This window comes from Bos taurus, chromosome 14 (genome assembly GCF_002263795.3).
Source record: "Bos taurus isolate L1 Dominette 01449 registration number 42190680 breed Hereford chromosome 14, ARS-UCD2.0, whole genome shotgun sequence".
NCBI lineage: Eukaryota > Metazoa > Chordata > Mammalia > Artiodactyla > Bovidae > Bos > Bos taurus.
In genome coordinates, this window is record NC_037341.1 from 64,154,545 (window position 1) to 64,174,936 (window position 20,392).

At 39.6% G+C, this 20,392-nt stretch overlaps 1 protein-coding gene across 2 annotated transcripts in view; it reads right to left on the reverse strand.

Annotated features, from left to right (window-relative positions):
- SPAG1 (sperm associated antigen 1) overlaps positions 1 to 20,392 on the reverse strand; it is an 87,635-nt gene that overhangs the window by 30,564 nt on the left and 36,679 nt on the right. The window lies entirely within an intron of this gene.

Genomic DNA, 20,392 nt, shown 5'->3' on the forward strand with positions numbered 1-20,392 from the left:
CACCCCATGGACTACAACACACCAGGCTTCCCTGTCCTCTATCCCCTGGAGTTTTCTGAATGTTGAGTTTTCTGATAGTTTTCTGAAATGAACCAGAATCGTTTTTTGAATGCTGAGTTTCAAGCCAGCTTTTTCACTCTCCTCTTTCACCTTCATCAAGAGGCTCTTTAGTTCCTCTTCACTTTCTGCCATAAGGGTGGTGTCATCTGCATATCTGAAGTTACTATTACTTCTCCAGGCAGTCTTGATTCCACCTTGAGCTTCATCCAGCCCAGCATTTTGCATGATGTACTCGGCATATAAATTAAATAAGTAGGGTGACAATATACAGCCTTATAGTACTCCTTTCCCAATTCTGAAACAAATCCATTGTTCCATGTCCGGTTCGAACTATTGCTTCTTGACCTGTATACAGGTTTCTCAGGAGACAGGTATTTCCATCTGTTTTAGAATTTTCCACATTTTGTTGTGATCCACATAGTCAAAGGCTTTAGCATAGTCAATGAAGCAGAAGTAGATATTTTGGAATTCCCTTACTTTTTCAATGATCCAACGGATCTTGGCAGTTTGATCTCTGGTTCCTCTGCCTTTTCTAAATCCAGCTTGAACACCTGGAAATTCTTGGTTCGCATGCTACTAATGCCAAGCTTGAAGGATTTTGAGCATAATCTTGCTAGTATGTGAAATGAGTGCAACCGTACAGTAATTTCAACATTCTTTGGCATTGCCTTTCTTTGGGATTGGAATGAAAACTGACCTTTTCCAATCCTGTTGCCGCTGCTGAGTTTTCCAAACTTGCTGGCACTTGAGTGCCGCACATTCACAGCATCATCTTTTAGGATTTGGAAAAGCTCAACTGGAATTCTGTCACCTCCACTAGCTTTATTCATAACAATGCTTCCTAAGGCCCACTTGACTTCACACTCCAGGACGTCTGGCTCTGGGTGTGTGATCACACCATCATGGTTGTCCAGGTCATTAGAATCTTTTCTTGTACAGTTCTTCTGTGTATTCTTGCCACCTCTTCTTAATATTCTCTGCTTCTGTTAGGTCCATACTGTTTCTGTCCTTTTTGGTGCCCATCTTTGCAAGAAATGTTCCCTTGGTATCTCTGATTTTCTTGAAGAGGTCTCTAGTCTTTCCCATTCTACTGTTTTCCTCTATTTCTTTGCCTTGTTCACTTAAGAAGGCTTTCTTATCTCTCCTTGGATCAACATATAAAATCTGTTATTTTTATAAGCTAGCAATGAAAACTTCTGAAAAGAAATTACAAAAACAATTCCATTTACAATAGTATTCAAAGAAGTAAAATATTAAGGCAATTTTAACCAAGGCAATGGGACTTGTGGGATAAATATTGCTGAAAGACATTAAATGGAAAAATATCTCTTCATCATGGATAGGAGTACTTTCTTTTGTTAAAATATCCATACTATACAAAGCAGTCTACAGATTCAACATAATCCCTATCAAAAATCCATAACTTTTTTGGCAGAAATGGAAAAGCTGATCCTTCACTTTGTATGGAATTTCAAGAGGCCTAGAATAGCCAAAACAATCTTGAAAAAGAACAGAATCAAACGACTTACACTTCAGATTTAAAAACTTATGGAAAGCTACAGTAATCAAAACAGTATGATACTGATATAACGATAGACATGTAGATCAATGAAATAGAGAGCTCAGAAATAAGCTCACATATCTGTGGCCAAGTGATTTTTTTTAGGGTAACATATGTTTTGCTGCTGCTAAGTTGCTTCAGTCGTGTCTGACTCTGTGCAACCCCATAGACAGTGGCCCACCAGGCTCCCGTGTCCCTGGGATTCTCCAGGCAAGAACACTGGAGTGGGTTGCCATTTCCTTCTCCAATGCATCAAAGGGAAAAGTGAAAGTGAAGTCGCTCAGTCGTGTCCAACTCTTCGAGACCCCATGGTCTGCAGCCTACCAGGCTCCTCCGTCCATGGGATTTTCCAGGCAAGAGTACTGGAGTGGGGTGCCATTGCCTTCTCCAACATATGTTTTAATTTTTATCAAATGGAAATCAATGTGATAGTACAATGAAACCTCTGAAAACCACGGCTTTGACCACATCAGTCAGTCCATCAATCAGGTGGGGTTTTTTTTTTTTTTTTTGTGGCATATTTGATTTACAGTATTATATAAGTTTTAGGTATACAAAATAGTGATTTGCAGTTTTTAAAGGTTAGACTCTATTTATAGTTATTATAAAACATTGACTATATTCCCTGTGCTGTATAATAAATCCTTGTAGCTTATTTGTTTTATACAGAATAGTTGTACCACTTAATTTGCCCCCCCCCAGCATGCCCCTCCCCCTCCCTTTCCCCTCTGGTAACCACTAGTTTGTTCTCTGTGAGTCTGTTTCTTTTTTGTTGTATCCACTAGCTTATTTTATTTTTTAGATTCCACATATAAGTTTTATCATACAGTATTTGTCTTTCTCTGACTTATTTCACTAAGCGTTAATCCCCTTCATCCACATGATGCTGCAAATGACAAAATTTCACTCTTTTTTAGGATGGAGTAGTATTCCTGTGTGTGTGTGAATATCATATTTTCTTTAGCCATTCATCTGCCGATGGACACAGGCTGCTTGCATATCTTGGCTATTGTAAATAACGCTGCTATGAACATTGGGGTGCATGCATCTTTTCGAATTAGCGCTTTTGTTTTATTTGAATATATACCCTGGAGTAGAGCTGCTGGATCATATGGTAGTTCTACTTTAGTTTATTGAGAAACTGCCATGCTGTTTTCCAGGCTGCCTGCACCAATCTGTGTTCCCACCAACAGTGCACAAGGGTTACAATTTCTCCACATCCTTGCCAACATTTGTTATTTGTGGTCTTTTTGATGCTAGCCACTCTGACAGATGTGAGGTGATATCTCACTGTGGTTTTGATTTGTATTTCTCTGATGATTAATGATGTTGAGCATCTTTTCCTGTGCCTGTTGGCTATTTATATATCTTCTTTGGAAAGATGTCTATTCAGATGTTCTGCCCATTTTCTAATTGAGTGGTTTGTTTTGACAGAGCAAGTTAGCACTGTTTATATATGTGGGATATTAATCTCTATTGATCATATCATTTGCAAATATATTCTCTCATTCAGTAGATTGTCTTTTTGTTTTGTTGGTGATTTCCTTTGCTATACTTTTTAGTTCGATTAGGTCCCATTTCTTTATTTTTGCTTTTGTTTTCTTTGACTTAGGAGACATATTCCTCCCCCCCCCCAAAAAAAATACAACTTATGTCAAAGAATGTTTTTCCTAAGTTTTCTTCAGGAGTTTTATGGTTTCTGGTCCTAGATTTAGGTCTTTAATCCATTTTGAGTTTACTTTTGTATACGGTGGTAGAAAATGTTCTAATTTCATTCTTTTACTTGGAACTGTTTAGTCTTCCCAGTACCACTTATTGGAGAGACTGTTTTTTCTCCATTATATATTCTTGCTTTCTTTATTGTAGCTTAATTGACCATAAGTGTGTGGGTATGGCCAACTAACTTCTGACAAAGATGCCAAATCCATTCAATAAGGAAAGAATAGTTTTTTTTTTTTTTTTTTAACAAATGATGTTAGGATAACTAGATTTCTACATGTCAAACAATAACAAAAACCCCCCAAAACCAAAGCTAAGTTGGACTCCTTCTTATATGAATTAATCAAAATAAATAAATGACCTAAAAATAAGAGCTAAAACCCTAGAACTCTTAGAAGAAAACATTGGAGTAAATCTACATGACCTTGGATTTAACAGTCGATTTTTGTATACGACACCAAACTTTTGTGCCTCAACTGATATTACCAAGAAAGTTTTAAAACCTGTGGAATGGAAGAAATATGCTAATCAAGTATCTGATAAGAGTCTAGTATTCAGAATATATAAATAACACTTAAAGTGAAACAATAAAAAGACAACCTTCAAAATGGGCAAATGACTTGAATAAACATTTCTCCAAAGAAGACACACAAATGGCTAATAAACACATGGAAAATGATCAACATAATAAGTCATTGTTGTTGTTCAGTCGCTAAGTCATGTCCGACTCTTTTTGGCTCCTTGGACCACAGCATGCCAGGCTTCCCTGTCTTTCACTATCTCCTAGAGTTTGCTCAAACTCATGTCCACTAAGTCGATGATGCCATCCGACCATCTCGTCCTCTGTCGTCCCCTTCTCCTCCTGCCCTCAATCTTTTCCAGCATCAAGGTCTTTTCCAATGAGTTGGCTCTTCCCATCAGGTGGCCAAAGTTTTGGAGCTTCAGCTTCAGCATCAGTCTTTCCAATGAATATTCAGGGTTGATTTTCTTTCGAATTGACTGGTTTGATCTCCACGCTGTCCAAGAGCATGTCCTTGTCAAAAGTTTTCTCCAGCACCACAGTTGGAAAGTATCAATTCTTTGGCGCTTAGCCTTCTTTATGGTCCAACTCTCACATCTGTACATGACTACTGGAAAAACTGTGGCTTTAAGTATACAGACCATGGATGGCAAAGTGATATCTCTGCTTTTTAATACCCTGTCTAGGTTTGTCATAGCTTTTCTTCCAAGGAGCAGGTGTCTTTTAATTTCATGGCTGCAGTCACTGTCCACAGTGATTCTGGAGCCCCCCCAAAATAGTATCTGTCACTGTTTCCACTTTTTCCCCATCTATTTGCCATGAAGTGATGGGATGATGTCATGATCTTAGCTTTTTTGAGGGAAATCCAAATCAAAACCATAAGGAATTAACACTTTTCACCCCTTGGGATGGTTATACTGAAAGTGGTGAACTATAACAGGTGTTTGAAACAATGTGGAGGAATTGGAATCTTTATATATTGCTAGTGAGAATATAAAATGGTGTAGCCGCTTTGGAAAACAGTCTTGCAGTTCCTTTAGAAGGTAAACATACAGTTTCCATATAAACCAGTATTCTACTCTTAAGTTTGCTGCTGCTACTGCTGCTAAGTCGCTTCAGTCCTGTCCGACTCTGTGTGACCCTGTAGACGGCAGCCCACCAGGCTCCTCCATCCCTGGGATTCTCCAGGCAAGAACACTGGAGTGGGTTGCCATTTCCTTCTCCAATGCATGAAAGGGAAAAGTGAAAGTGAAGTCGCTCAGTCGTGTCCGACTCTTCACGACCCCATGGACTGTAGCCCACCAGGCTCCTCCATCCATGGGATTCTCCAGACAAGTCTACTGGAGTGGGGTGCCATTGCCTTCTCTGACTCTTAAGTTTATACCTCCCCAAATTATAAACATATGTACATGCACAGACACAAACCAAAAATTCCTGTACATGAATGTTTATAGAAGCATTATTTATAATAGCCACAAAGTAGAAAAACCCAAATGTCCATCAACTGATTAATGAAAAAAGAAAATGTGATATTATCCATGCAATGGAATATTTGTCCATAAAAAGGAGTGAAGTACTAAAACATTGGTCTTAGTAATATTTTTTTGGATATGTCTACTCAGACAAGGGAAATAAAAGTAAAAACAAACAAATGGGACTACATCAAGCTAAAGAACTTTTGCACAGCAAACTATGAAGAACTGAAAAGGCTACCTATTGAATGGAAGAAGATATTTGTAAACAATATATCTGATAAGGAGTTAGTATCCAAAATATATAAACAACTCATATAACTCAATAGCAAAAAAACAAACAGCTTGGTTTAAAAATGGACATAGGATATGAATAAACATTTTTCCTAAAAAAACATACAGATGGCCAATAGGTACATGAAAAGATGCTCAACACTACTGATCATCAGAGATTAAAACAACAATGATCTATCAGCTCACACCTGTCAGAATGGCTATTATCAAAACGACAACAATTAAGTGTTAGCAAAGATGTGGAGAAAGTGTAATCCTTGTGCACTCTTGGTAGAAATGTGAATTGGTATAGCAAGTATGGAGAACAGTACGGAAGTTCCTCAAAAAATTAAAAATAGAACTATCATACTAACAATTCCACTCCTGGGTATTTGTCTGAAGAAAACAAAAGCACTAATCAGAAAAGATAAATACACCTCTCAGCGTTATTTACAACAGCCAAGATATGGAAGCAACCTAAGTGCCCAGTAATAGATGAACGGATAAAGAAGATGTAATTTATTTATATATAAACACACACTCCAGTATTCTTGCCAGGAGAATCCCATGGACAGAGGAGCCCGGCAGGCTATGGTCCATAGGGTCACAAAGAGTCGGACAAACTGAAGCGACTTGGCACACACTTAGCATGTGTGTGTGTGTATATATATATATATATATATTTATAATGAAATATTATATTGGTCATAAAAAATGAAATCTTGCCATTTGTGACAACATAGATAAATGTACAGGGTATTATGCTTGGTGAAATGAGTCAGAGAAAAACAAATAATGTATGATTTCACTTACATGTGGAATATAAAAACAAAGCAAATGAACAAACATAACAAAACAGTCAAGATACAGGTGGTTGCTGGAGGCAAAAGGGCTGAAGGGAGGAGGTTTTCTGAGGAAGATTAAGAGACGCAGATTCCAGTTGCAAAAATAAATGAGTCACAGTTATGAAATGTATAGTACGGGGAATATAGTCAACAATTATGTAATACCTATACATGGTGACAGATCATAGCTAGACTTACTGTGGGGATCATTTTGAAATGTATAGAGATATGAACTCGCAAAGAGTCGGACACGACTGAGCAACTGAACTGAACTGACTGATGAACTCACTAAGTTGTATAACATGTTGTTGGTCAACTATACTTCAAAACCAAACAAACAAATGCACATTAAATAGAAAAAAGATCAGATCTGTGGTTACCAGAGGTGGGGAACGCGGGGAGGGGGAACTGGATGAAGGCAGTCAGACGTCCAGTTATGAGATAAGTACTAGGGATGTAATGTGCAACATGATAAACATAATTAACAGTTTTATATGAAAGCTGTTAAGAGAACAACAGTTTTAAGAGTTCTCATCATAAGGAATAAGATTTTCTATTTAAAAAATTTCATTACCATATGAGATGATGGATGCTTTCTAAGCTTATTGTGCTAATCATTTCATGGTTTATGTGTCAAATCATTATGCTGTACACCTTAAACTTGATACAGTGCTGATGTCAATTATATCTCAATAAAACTGAAAGGGGAAAAACAAAGCATGAAGTACTGATACATATTGCAACATGGATGAACCCTGAAAACATCATGCTATCCTGAGAGAAGCCAGACACAAAAGGCCACATATTGCATGATCCCATTACATGAGATATTCAGGACAGACAAATCCATAGAGACAGAAAGTTGATTAGTAGTTGCCAGGGGGAAAGGGAGACAGGACTCATTGCTAATGGGTATGGGATTTCTTTTTGTGATGATAAAATGTTTTAAAATTAGACAATCGGGATGGTTGTACAACCTTGCTGCTGCTGCTGCTGCTGCTAAGTAGCTTCAGTTGCGTCCGACTCTGTGCGACCCCATAGACGGCAGCCCACCAGGCTCCCCTGTCCCTGGGATTCTCCAGGCAAGAACACTGGAGTGGGTTGCCATTTCCTTCTCCAATGCATGAAAGTGAAAAGTGAAAGTGAAGTCACTCAGTCATGTCTGACTCTTAGCGACCCCGTGGACTGCAGCCTACCAGGCTCCCCCGTCCATGGGATTTTCCAGGCAAGAGTACTGGAGTGGGGTGCCATTGCCTTCTCTGTGTACAACCTTGTGAGTACGCTAAAATCCAGTGAATTTGTAAAGGGTGAATTTTATGATACAGGAATTACATCTCAATTTTTTTTTAAAAATTGAGATATAAATTTTATCTTACCCTTGTTTTATTTTATCTTACCCTTGACAACAAAGAATACTTTTTTTTCTATCCTGGTTAATTGGATGGGAGAGGAAAAAAGAATCTAATTTTCATCTTTTTATTAGCAATACAAAATGTATTGATCATTTAATTTCTTGAATAGTGATTTATCTAATTATATGCTTTGTGGACAGAGGAGCCTGGCGGGCTGCAGTCCATGGGGTCACAAACAGTTGGACATGACTGAGCGACTGAGCGCGCGCACACGCACACACACACACACACACACACACACACATGCTTTGTTCATTTTGGTTCTAGGCTCTTTAACTTGGTTTTATTGCTTTGTAAAAGTTCTTCATATTTAATGTCATTAACCCCTTGCACTTCTCTTATTTTGTCATTTGCCTTTTAATATTTTTTGGTATCTATGATATAATTTTTAATTTTTACATAATCAAAATAATTCTTTTTCTTTATGATTTTGTGCCTTTTAACTCTTTGAAATTTCCACCTTGACACCCTCCTGATTCCAACAAGTCTAGGACAAGAAAACTATTTATATTTTATTCTTCTGTTTGTTAATGACTTTAATTTTCTTATATTTCATTTTTAAGCAGGGAACAAGCGACAACACTACCAGGGAGTCTAGATGCTACTTTCCTCTGATGGCCACTTCTAAATGCTCTCTCCTAGGGACTTGTGTGCATGCTCAGTCATGTCTGATTCTGCGGCCCCATGGATTGTAGCTCTCTAGGCTCCTCTATCCATGGGATTCTCCAGGCAAAAATGCTGGAGTGGGTCACCATTTTCTTCTCCAAGGGATCTTCCCATCTGAAGGATCAAACATGCGTCTCCTGCATTGGCAGGCAGATTCTTTACCACTGGGACACCCCCTCTACTAGAGAAAGAAAATGAAAATAGGGAAGCTTCCGAGAAAGCCCAGGAATTCAAATCCCAGAACCAATCAGCTTTGGGAGTCCTTAGAAGGACAGGTGAAGAAAGCCTATCAATTGTCTTATCTCAGTACCTGACACAGAGTAGGTGCTCAGTAGCTGTCCGCTGTTAAATTAAACCCATTGGTTACGTTGTACCTCAGTCTGGATGAATTGGGCCTGGCCAACCCACGTGGAGCCCGCAGGGGAGCAGCATTATCACCTGAGGTTAGAACACACTAATTGCTGCATTTTCCCATGGTATTTAGGGCTCCTTGCATCATACCCCATAATGACTGAGGGTTCTTTCTTGGAATGTGGTGGGAGGGGAACCACCAGCAAAGATTCCAACTTGATAACCTCTCTCTGGGCTTTCACATTATTTTCCTAAAAGTAACTTGGATTTCTCCTGTCTTGTCCAAGCCTTCAGGACCTCTCTGTCCATGTTATCTAACAATGGAACTTGGTAAAAATGAATATAAGATAGTTCCATTGTTCTTATTTCATCTTCAAAGCAATGCTACTGGGCTTCCAGCCATTTAATCTACTTAATCTTTTTTTTTTCTAATATATCTTGGGATTTTTTATGAATATAGAAAAACCCCAAAATATAGGACTTGATAGGAAAACATACATTAAAATTTTATACACAGTTAAATCTTAACAGTAAAAACAATTCATACAGATTCATGCATAAGGAGAATGGAGGTGGTGGGGGAGGAATCCAGCAAAAAACTGCAGTCGTTTCTTTGAGCTGTGAATTAAGGTTAATCTACCTAATCTTGATTTGCTTTCCTGAGAAAGGGGAATTTAAAATTTTCTATCCTTCCTATAAGACATTTTTGTTCTCTGAATCTTGTGTATTTGTATGCATTCCCTAATCTACAAATGATTATGGAGGGCCATGAATGCCAGGATCAGAAATGGTCCTCGTAAAGCTCTGATTGCTTGGAGATCTGAATACTGCTACTCTATGGGACTTGCCTTAGGGATAACCACCTAACTCAGACAGAAACATATCAATCTGATAAGTGATATTACACTACAACGATCCTGACTCAGATTTTTAATCATGGAACCATGTGTGTTACAGGCTTCCCGTGTACCTCAGTTGGTAAAGAATCTGCCGGCAATACAGGAGACCCAGTTTCGATTCCTGGGTGGGGAAGATCCCCTGGAGAAGGGAATGGCTACCCACTCCAGTACTCTTTCCTGGCGAATCCCATGGACAGAGGAGCCTGGCTGGCTACTGTCCATGGAGTAGCGAGAGTCGGACATGACTCAGCAACTAAACCACCACCATGTGTATTACAGATTTTTTGATTAGCCCTCTCTTGTTTATCTCTAATTGTGAAGAAGGCATTTTAGTATTTTGAGATACAATTGACACAAAACATTGTATAAGTTTAAGTTGTACAGTGTGGTGATTTGATACATATATGCTGCTGCTGCTGCTAAGTCGCTTCAGTGTGTCTGACTCTGTGTGACCCCATAGACGGCAGCCCACCAGGCTTCCCCGTCCCTGGGATTCTCCAAGCAAGAACACCGGAATGGGTTGCCATTTCCTTCTCCAATGCATGAAAGTAAAAAGTGAAAGTGAAGTTGCTCAGTTGTGTCCGACTTTTAGCACACCGGAATGGGTTGCCATTTCCTTCTCCAATGCATGAAAGTAAAAAGTGAAAGTGAAGTTGCTCAGTCGTGTCCGACTTTTAGCGACTCCATGGACCGCAGCCTACCAGGCTCCTCCGTCCATGGATTTTCCAGGCAAGAGTACTGGAGTGGGATGCCATTGCCTTCTCCGTGATACACATATATATATTGCAAAATGATTACCACAATAGGGTTACTTAACACATCCTTCACCTTGCAAAACTACTATATTTTTTGTAGTAAGAATATTTAAGATCTACTTTCTTAGCAACTTTCAAGTATATAATATGGTATTGTTAACTATAGACATCATGCTGTATACTGAATCCCCAGAACTTACTCATCTTATAACTGGAAGTTTATACCCTTTGACTAACTTCTCCCAATACCTCCAACCCTCAGCACCTGGCAACCACCATTCTAGTCTCTATTATTATGAATTTGGCTTTTTTAAGATTCCACACATAAGTGAGATCATACAATATTTATCTTTCTCTGACTTGCCTCACTTAGCATAGTATCCTCAAGTTCCACCCACGTTGTTAAAAATGGCAGGATTTTCCTTTATATTATGGCAGGATAATATTCCTTTTGAGTGTGTGTGTGTATCTGTGTCTGTGTCTGTTTCACACACTTTCTGTACTTATTCATCTGTTGGTAGATACTAAGATTGTTTCCATGTCTTGGCTATTGGGAATAATACTGCAATAAACAATGGATATCTCTTCAAGACAGTGATCTCATTTCTTTTGGACATACACCCAGAAGTGAGATGGCTGAATCATATTGAAATTTTTTTAGTTAAAATGTAATTTTTAATTTTTTTACTTAAAAATTTGAAAATAGTTCTATTTTTAATATTTTGAGGAACCACCATACTCTTTTCCATAGTGGTTATATTCCAACAGTGTACACGAGTTCCCTTTTCTCCATATCCTTGCTGACACTTGTGATCTCTTGTCTTCTTGATGATGGCCATTCACACAGAGTGAGGTTTTCATTGTGGTTTGGCTTTCCATTTCCCTGATGATTAATGATACTGAGCACCTTTTCATGTACTTGTTGGCCAAATGAAGGTCTTCTTTGGGAAAATGTCTATTCAGTTCCTCTGCCCATTTTTTAAATCAAAATCAATATTAGTCCTTAACTCACTTGTTTCTCAACATATGTTCAAACTCTGATAAGAGTTCTTGGTACAGCATCAGCACAAGAGTGGATAAACACCAAATCCTACCTGTTTCTTTCACAGGACAGCCCGGTGATGTTCAGCCTGGGTTTTATGGAACCTATACTTTCTTGCTGTTGTTGTTCATTCGCTAAGTCATGTCTGACCCTTTGCAACCCCGTGAACTGCAGCAGGCCAGGCTTCCCTGTACTTCACTGTCTCCCAGAGTTTGCTCAAACTCATGTCCATTGAGTTGGTGATGCCATCCAATCATCTCATCTTCTTTTTCCTGCTTCTTCATCGGCCCTCAATCTTTCCCAGCATCAGGGTCTTTTTCCAATGAGTCAGCTCCTTGCATCAGGTAGCCAAAGTATTGCAGCTTCAGCTTCAGCATCAGTCCTTCCAATGAACATACAGGACTGATTTCCTTTAGGACTGACTGGTTTGATCTCCATGCTGTCCAAGGAACGCTCAAGAGTCTTCTCCAGCACCACAATTTGAAGGCATCAACTCTTTGGCATTCAGCCTTCTTATGGTCCAATTCTCACATCTGTACATGACTATTGGAAAAAGTATACCTTTGACTATATGGACTTTCGTCAGCAAAGTAATGTCTCTGGTTTTTAATATGCTCTCTGGGTTTGTGACAAGCTTTTCTTCCAAGGAGCAAGCATCTTTTAATTTCGTGGCTACAGTTACCTGCAGTGATTTTGGAGCCAAAAAAAACACCAAAATCTGTCACTGTTTCTACTTTTTCCCCCATCTATTTGCCAAGTGATAGGAATGGATGCCATGATCTTTGTTTTCTGAATGTTGAGTTTTAAGCCAGCTTTTTCACTCTCTTCTTTCACCTTCATCAAGAGGCTTTTTAGTTCCTCTAAGTTTTCTGCCATTAGAGTGGTATCATTTGAATATCTGAGGTTGTTGATATTTCTCCCAGCAATCTTGGTTCCAGCTTTGAGTCATCCAGCCTGGCATTTTGCTGTTGTACTCTGCATATAAGTTAAATAAGCAGGATGACAATATATAGCCTTGACGCACTCCTTTCCCAATTTTGAACCAGTCCGTTGTTCCATGTCGGCTACTAACTGTTGCTTCTTGTCCCGCATACAGGTTTCTCAGGAGACAGGTAAAGTGGTCTGGTATTCCCATCTCTTTCAGAATTTTCCAGTTTGCTGTGATCCACACAGTCAAAGGCTTTTGTGTAGTCAACGAAGCAGATGTTTTTCTGGAATTCCCTTGCTTTTTCTATAATCCAATAGATGTTGGCAATTTGATCTCTGGTTCCTCTGCCTTTTCTAAATCCAGCTTGAACATCGGAAAGTTCTCAGTTCACGTACTGCCGAAGCCTAGCTGGAAGGATTTTAAGCATAATCTTGCTAGCATGTGAAATGAGTGCAATTATTGGTAATTTGAATATTCTTTGGCATTGCCTTTATTTGGGATTGGAATGAAAACTGACCTTTTCCGGTCCTAGAACATTGTTGAGTTTTCCAAATTTGCTGGCATATTGAGTGCAGCACTTTCACAGAATCATCTTTTAGGATTTGAAATAGCTCAGCTGGAATTCCATCACCTCCACTAGCTTTGTTCGTAGTAATGCTTCCTAAGGCCCACTTGACTTTACACTCCAGGATGTCTGGCTCTAGGTGGGTGACCACACCATCATGGTTATCTGGGTCATTAAGACCTTTTTTGTCTAGTTCTGTGTATTCTTGCCACCTCTTCTTAATCTCGTCTCCTTCTGTTAGGGCCTTGCTGTTTCTGTCCTTTATTGTGCCCATCTTTACATGAAATGTTCCCTTGGTATCTCCAATCTTCTTGAAGAGATCTTTAGTTTTTCCTATTCTATTGTTTTCCTCTATTTCTTTGCATTGTTCGCTTAAGAAAGCTTTCTTATCTTTCCTTGCTATTTTCTGGAACTCAGCATTCAGTTGGGTATATCTTTCCCTTTCTCCTTTGCCTTGCACTTCTCTTCTTTTCTCAATTACTTGGAAGGCCTCCTCAGACAACCACTTAGCCTTCCTGCATTTCTTTTTCTTGGGGATGGTTTTGGTCACTACCTCCTGTACAGTGTTACAAACCTCCATTGATAGTTCTTCAGGCACTAATCCCTTGAGTCTATCCATCACTTCCACCACATAATCAAAAGGGATTTGATTAAGGGCATACCTGAATGGTCCAGTGGTTTTCCCTACTTTCTTTAAGTCTGAATTTGGCAAAGAGTTCATGATCTGAGCCACAGTCAGTTCCAGGTCTTGTTTTTGCTGACTGTATAGAGCTTTCCCATCTTCAGGTACAAAGAATATAATCAATCTGATTTCAGTATTGACCATTTGGTGATGTCCATGTGTAGAGTTGTCTCTTTTGTGGCTGGAAGAGGGTGTCTGCTATGACCAGTGCATTCTGTTGGCAAAACTCTGTTAGCCTTTGCCCTGCCTCATTTTGTACTCCAAGGCTAAACTTGCCTGTTACTCCAGGTATCACCTGACTTTCTACTTTTGCATTCCAGCCCCCTATGATGAAAAGGACATCTTTTTTTTTTTTTTTGGTGTTCTGGAAGGTCTTATAGGTCTTCATATAACCAGTCAACTTCAGCTTCTTTGGCATCAGTGATTGGGACATAGATTTGGATTACTGTAATGTTGAATGGTTTGCCTTAGAGGTGAACAGAGATCATTCTGTCATTTCTGAGACTGTATCCTAGTACTGTATTTCAGACTCTTTAGTTGACTTTGAGGGCTACTCCATTTCTTCTAAGGGATTCTTGCCCATGGTAGTAGATACAGTGGTCATCTGAATTAAATTTGCTCATTCCCATCCATTTTAGTTCACTGATACCTAAAATGTCAATGTTCACTCTTGCTATCTCCTGCTTGACGACATCCAATTTACCTTGATTCATGGATCTCACGTTCCAGGTTCCTACACAACATTCTTTACAGTACTGGACTTTACTTTCACCACCAGACACATCCACAACTGAGTGATATTTTCGCTTGATCCCAGCCTCTCCATTCTTTCTGGAGCTGTTTCTCCCCAGTAGTGTATTGGACACCTACCCACCTGGAGGGCTCATCTTCCAGTGTCATATCTTTTTGCCTTTTCATTGTGTTCATGGGGTTCTCGAGGCAAGAATACTGAAGTGGTTTGCCATTCCCTTCTCCAGTGAACCACGTTTTGTCAGGCCCTAAGTAGCAGGGACATGCCCTTCAGCTGCTCCACATGGCCAGGTGACATGCCGGGTGCCCTAGTTCTCCCACCATTGGTTCTCACGGAGCACACAAACCTTCACCGGGCACTAGGCATCAGTCAGCATGCTGCCCAAAGGCACTGCTGGAGTCCCTGGGCCTTAGTTGGCATCTAACAACCATCTTGAAGAGACAGACTTTGGAATCTCACACATTTGAAGCCATATTCTATCCACGTGACTTACAATCTGTGCAAATGTGGCAAACAACCTTTCTAAGCTTCCATTTCCTAATCTCTATGTGTGTGTTAGTCGCTCAGTCGTGTCCAACTCTTTGCAACCCCATGGACTGTAGCCCACCAGGCTCCTCTGTCCATGGGATTCTCCAGGCAGGAACACTGGGGTGGGTTGCCACTTCCTTCTCCAGGGGATCTTCCCGACCCAGGGATCAAACCCGTGTCTCCTGCATTACAGGCAAATACTTTAAGTATGGATAATTAATCGCTTCCTTGAGGATTAAGTGAAAAACTATATGTAAAGCACTTTCATAGTTCTTCATGGGTGCTAATTGGTCAAAAAAAGTAATGAGAAGTGTGATTCCTGTCAATATGGAGTAAATAAACTCCACCCTGTGTCTCACACTGAATACAACTAACAACCTTGGACAGAATTCATGGAGCAGTTATATGAGGACACTGAAAATAAAATGGTAACAGGCTGATGAGGGATGGAACTAGAATTGGAAATACCCCCCAAACAGCAGTCAGTTTCTCCATTTTCTTTTCTTTGATATTTCCTATCCTGGATCAATGGCAGTTTAAAACCCAGAACAGTCTGCTGGGTATGGAAGGAAATAGCTTTAGGAGATGCCCTCTATTATTTATCTTTTAAAACAACAACAACAAAAAAGATATTTAGCCCCTATGGGGAAATTCCCTATTTACATTTGCTTTGTTTTTCCTTTCTCTCCAGTCCCAGTCCCCAAACAGTGCATTAGCAAGTGCAGAGGCAGCGGCAATCAAGTAGATACTTAAAACCGTGGGGGAGAGGAACTCTTATGCTGGTCAGAGAAACTGGTCCCTAGGATATCCCCATTCTTTTTCTTTCCTCTTGCTGCTCAGTCCTAGAGGCACATAGTCATGGGATGTGTACAGTAGAATTAAATTGTTTTCTAGCCAGAGGAAGAGGAAGAAAAACCTCTGAGAGCCACAAAGAGTAGGGAAGAATCACAGAGAGGAGGGAACTTAAAAAAACAATTTTATAATTGTATCTGAAATGAGCTTGCCTGCCAGGGGATCCATATGCATAAATCTAACTTCAAACATTCTACCAAAATTTTTGAGAAGTGATTTTACAGGGGAAACCATTGCCCAGACCCCAGGTGGTCATGGGGTGGTACATAAGTGGGACAGATTCAGATAACACTGCAAAAGTTTTGAAAATAAATTGACAATAGAACCATAGTTCACAGAATTAGGTAGGAAAACTGTTACCCAAAACTAACCAGATTTTAAAAGTTCCACATCAGAGTTGAACAAAACTGAAAATCACATATAATAATATTAAGAATTGCTAATATACAGTACAAAATTCCTTACAAGTGAGGAAGAAAGAAAATATTAACATTTAGCAAGGGAAAAGGCAATTAAGTAATACCAAACCCTGAGTAGGGCTTCCCTGGTGGCTCCGTGGCAAAGAATCCACCTGCCAATGCAGGAGACGTGGATTCAATCCCTGGGTAGGGAAGATCCCCTGGAGAAGGAAATGGCAACCCATTCCAGTATTCTTGCCTGGGAAGTCCCACGGACAGAGGAGCCCATGGAGTTGCAAAAGAGTCAGACACGACTTAGTAACTAAACGACAACCACAACAAAATGCAAATTAGAACCACAATGAGAAACCACCATACACCTAAGCAAATGGCTAAAAATATTTTTAAACATAAAATGCCAAATGCTGGCAAGAATGTGAAGCAGCTAGAACTCTCATATGCTTCTTAGTTCAGTTCAGTTCAGTCACTCATTCATGTCCGACTCTTTGCGACCCCATGGACTGCAGCACACCAGGCTTCCCTGTCCATCACCAACTCCCGGAGCTTACTCAAACTCATGTCCATCAAGTCAGTGATGCCATTGAACCATCTCATCCTCTGTCATCCCCTTCTCCTCTCACCTTCAATCTTTCCCAGCATCAGGGTCTTTTCCAATGAGTCACTTCTTCAAATCAGGTGGCCAAAGTATTGGAGTTTCAGCTTCAGCTTCAGTCCTTCCAATGAATATTCAGGACTTATTTCCTGTAGGATGGACTGGTTGAATCTCCTTGCAGTCCAAGGGACTCTCAAGAGTCTTCTCCAACACCACAGATCAAAAGCATCAGATCTTTGGCACTCAGCTTTCTTTATAGTCCAACTGTCACATCCATACATGACTACTGGGAAAACCATAGCTTTGACTAGACAGACCTTTGTTGGCAAAGTAATGCCTCTGCTTTTTAATATGCTGTCTAGGTTGGTCATAACTTTTCTTCCAAGGAGCAAGCATCTTTTAATTTCATGGCTGCAGTCACCATCTGCAGTGATTTTGGAGCCCCAAAAGCAAAGTCTGTCACTGTTTTCATTGTTTCCCCATCTATTTGCCATGAAGTGATGGGACCAGATGCCATGATCTTAGTTTTCTGAATGTTGAGCTTTAAGCCAACTTTTTTCACTTTCATCAAGAGGCTCTTTAGTTCTTCACTTTCTGCCATAAGGGTGGTATCATCTGCATATCTGAGGTTATTGATATTTCTCCCAGCAATCTTGATTCCAGCTTGTGCTTCATCCAACCCAGCGTTTCTCATGATGCACTCTGCATGTAAGTTAAATAAGCAGGGTGACAATATACAGCATTGACGTACTCCTTTTCCTATTTGGAACCAGTCTGTTGTTCCATGTCCAGTTCTAACTGTTGCTGTTATGAATCTGTTGTTCATACAGATTTCTCAAGAGGCAGGTCAAGTGGTCTGGTATTCCCATCTCTTTCAGAATTTTCCACAGTTTATTGTGATTCACACAGTCAAAGACTTTGGCATAGTCAATAAAGCAGAAGTAGATGTTTTTCTGGAACTCTTTTGTTTTTTTCATGATCCAGAGGATGTTGGCAATTTGATCTCTGTTCCTCTGCCTTTTCTAAATCTAGCTTGAACATCTGGAAGTTCACAGTTCATGTACTGTTGAAGCCATATACTTCTCATGGGAATGCTTCTCATGGGAATGAAAAATGCTGCTTATGGGAATAAAATGAAAATGCTGCTCATGGGAATGAAAAATGGTACTGCCATTCTGGAAAAGCAGTTGGAAGATTTTAGTAAAGTTAAACATACACTTGCCCTGTGACTCACAGTTCACTCCTGGTATTTACCCTAGAGAAATGAAAACATATGTTCACCCAAAAATCTGTGCATGAATCTTAGTAGCATATTTTATGAATAGATAAATCTTAAATCTTAGTATTTATCTATTCATAAATACCAAATACTGGAAAAAAAAACCCAAATGCCCTTGAACAAATGAAGGGATAAACAAGCAGCGATATACCCATGTAAAGGTGTACTACTCAGTAATAAAAAAAGAATGAATCAAAGATACATGCAGCTACATGAATGAATCTCAGTGACATTATGCTGAGTGAAGGAAGCTAGTTGCAGAAGGTTACATATTCTCTGTTTCCATTGATGTCACTTTCCGGGAAAAGTTAAACTGTAAGAACAGATAATAGATCAATGGCTACCCAAGGCTTGGGGTGAGGGGAGGGTTTGGCTAAAAGGGAAGCAAAAAAGAAAGAATACTTTCTTTTGGTCAACAATTTGTGATGAAATTGTTCTGTATCCTGACTGCAGTGATGGTTATACGAAATTATACACGTGTTAGAACTGCACACCAAAAAAGTCCATTTTTACTATTGTAGTTTTTGTTATTTAGTTGCTAAGTAGTGTCCAACTCTTTTGTGACCTCATGGACTGTAGCTCCTCTGTCCATGCAATTCTCCAGACGAGAATACTGGAGTGGGTAGCCATTCCCTTCTCTGGGTCATCTTCCCGACCCAGAGATTGAACTTGTTCTCCTGATTGGCAAGCTGATTCTTTGCCACTGAGCCACCAGGGAAGCCCACTTTTACTATATGTAAATTTTAAAAATAATTGTAAAATAATAGCAAAAGACGCTTACTCCTTGGAAGGAAAGTTATGACCAACCTAGATAACATATTCAAAAGCAGAGACATTACTTTGCCAACAAAGGTTCATCTAGTCAAGGCTATGGTTTTTCCTGTGGTCATGTATGGATGTGAGAGTTGGACTGTGAAGAAAGCTGAGCGCTGAAGAATTGATGCTTTTGAACTGTGGTGTTGGAGAAGACTCTTGAGAGTCCCTTGGACTGCAAGGAGATCCAACCAGTCCATTCTGAAGGAGATCAGCCCTGGGATTTCTTTGGAAGGAATGATGCTAAAGCTGAAAGTCCAGTACTTTGGCCACCTCATGCGAAGAGTTGACTCATTGGAAAAGACTCTGATGCTGGGAGGGATTGGGGGCAAGAGGAGAAGGGGACGACAGAGGATGAGATGGCTGGATGGCATCACTGACTCGATGGACGTGAGTCTGAGTGAACTCCGCGAGTTGGTGATGGACAGGGAGGCCTGGCGTTCTGCGATTCATGGGGTCGCAAAGAGTTGGACACGACTGAGCGACTGATCTGATCTGATATTGTTTCAGATAAGACTTTAACTCTTTGTAATGCAAAATGCTGGCTAATTATCTTGGTACATATAAACCCTAAGAAAAACATTTGTTGCCAGAACTTACTTAAAAAGGTGCGCCTCAGTCCTTGAAGAGCTGCCTACTTTAAAGTCTCCTTTCTTCCCTTTGGTGCCCTCACTTTCTTTCCTATCCTCTCTCAGTTGCTCTGCTCTGTCTCCGCTTCTCTCACCTCCTCCTTTTCTGTGCTTTTGTCTTCATCCTAGCTTAACCGGTCATATATTAACCTGAGGTATGTATTTTACGTTATATTTTTTGCCACTTAAAAAAAAAAAAAACCAAAAACTTATACTCCTTGTTTTTTTTTTTTGTTTGTTTTTAGTTGAATGACTTGAACATTTTATATTTCTCCCTCAAAATTAAAATATTCTGTCAAATTACTTAAAGTTGATTTTTACCTGTGAATGATTTTCAACACTGACATTTCCCCCTTAGTTGCTCAGGAGTTCTCAAGAAGAAACAAAAACTTCCTCTTGCTCTGGTCAGGTGAAAAGGCAGATTTTTTTCACTTAAAGTTGATATAACTTTCATTGTCTTACATTATGAAGATGAAAATTTATATAGTCTAGATTCTTTTTTAAAAAAACAATTACATCAAAAGTGAAATTGCGTATTTTTAAAAAATTTCTTTGGAGAGAGGCATGTACAGCAATAGTGCATTCATTTTTAGGTATATAACCCCTCTGAAGTCAACATATTTGTTTGAAACTAAGCAGCTACCCATAAAACAATCATCTCAGAGATTGATTGAAGGTTAACTTACAAATGGTTGGTGACAAACAAGCAGCCATTTGTATGTAAAGGTGATAATCAGGAATTAAACTGAGTATTAGAAAAGATGTCAGACTATGAAGAA